Here is a 1,909-nt window from a genome sequence, read left to right on the forward strand (position 1 = left end):
TCTTTCCCTCTTTATATATAAAGAGGGAGAGAGACCTCAGTTTCTCGCTCTAGAACCTTGAGATACCTTCTCCTAGATATCTCTGTCCATGTAAACACACCCCTTAATGCCAGATCTTCATGGTCCTCTTACCCAAACCAACCAAGCCCTCCCATATCCCTCCACTCTGGCCCTCCCTTGCCTCCTATCCTGTGCAGTAATGGTACGTTGATTAAGAGCATGATTCTGAATCATGTCATCGGGATTTACACCCCAACTTCCCTACTTGTTAGCTTTGCGACCTTGAACAGCTTATTTCACCCATCTGTGCCTTCGATTCCTTCCCTGTAAAATGGGGATAAAACACAGCACCTCCTGCATGGGGTTATTCTGAGGGTTAAATGAGTTAACATATGTGATGTGCCAAGTATGGAATGTGGCAAATAGTAAGTGCTATGTACCATTATTATTATTATTATTATTATTATTATTATTATTATTCTGATAGTGCCCTCTACCTCTCTTGTCTCCGTATTCAAGTATTCGATTGCTTGCCTGAAAGAGGGCACTAACCTATACATATACATACTGAGCCCAAGACACATACCAGGCACTTTCCGTACATTGCTAAGATCTAAAATGTGCATTTTATCCCCACTTGGTAAGGGAAGTGGAAGCTCAGTGAAATTAAGTAATCTGCCAAGAATACAAGGCAAATAAGTGTAGAGCCAGCATTCAGACCCAGGTCTGTCTGACCTCCAGTCCCATGCTCCTTCACTGTACATCACGGGCCCGGAACAAAGCATTCACAGGCATGGAAAAGAAATGGACAGGAACACCTTTTAGTAGGACCTCACCTCGGTGTGGTGGAAAGAGCACTGTGCTCTGACTCCCACACACTTTGAGTTTCCTCACCTATAAAAACAGAGGTGCTAGACGGGAGGCTTCCAAACCGTGCACCCCAAGTCCTTGGGTTTCTTCAAGATTGCTCAGGGGCCGCTACAGAGGAAGGGCCTAGCAACAGAACCCGGACTCTCCATGAGCTGCTCATCCCATCTAAATAGAGTAATACTGGGGCTCTGGATAAGATGTTTGACAATATCAAGATCAAAGCATCAGCTCTAATATTCTGAGTATCTTTTTTAAATTCAAGAGAGTGAAAATATGACCCCAATCTATACTGAAATAATGTTCTATCCAGTAAACATTTCTCTGGTGCTATTACACGCAAGACACCACATTGGAGATTGAATACATAACCTCCCCTTCCCCCCAAAATTGTCTTATACGAACTCCCTGCTCTACGCTGAGTGCACTCTCAAGATGCATTTCTTTCAAGAACTGTGTTTTCAATTCACTTAAAAGTCAGAACGTGAAATGTTCCCCCAAAGCTCTTTTGTACTTTAGACCCCCATTACCCTGAAGAATATTTTTATCTCTTCCCTTTCTCCGTGTTTTATCAGTGTGCTTTATCTTGTGAACACAACTCTGTGTCCTAAAGAGCCTAACACTTTGTTACTTTTTCAATAAGTAATTCTCAAGTGAACAGCCATTGTCCCTTGGGTGGCAGAGGCTCCAAGCATTGCCAATATTTTCCCTGTCGACAGTCTGGGCACCAGTCCTTAAGGGTCCCCCGCCCTTTCTAGTCCAAGAAGTTTATTCTAGGACAAGGCATCACTTGCTAATTGAATTAGCCTCCCTCTTTGTGTTTTGATTCAATGGAGATTACCTCAGGGAATTCAGGGGCTCTTCTGTGACTTTGTTCCTGGGAGGCAAATTCTTCCCCGTGGGTTCCAGAAATGATTCCCTTCCCCCCTTATTTCTTGGAAGAGGGATCAACGAGGAATGTGGATCTCAGCGAATACTGCTGGGCGGAGGACGGAACACAAATGAAGGGGTTGGCTTTAAAATGAGGACTGCAAGGGAAAGA

This window comes from Lipotes vexillifer, unplaced genomic scaffold, assembly GCF_000442215.2.
Source record: "Lipotes vexillifer unplaced genomic scaffold, Lipotes_vexillifer_v1.1 scaffold1112, whole genome shotgun sequence".
NCBI classification, from domain to species: Eukaryota; Metazoa; Chordata; class Mammalia; order Artiodactyla; family Lipotidae; genus Lipotes; species Lipotes vexillifer.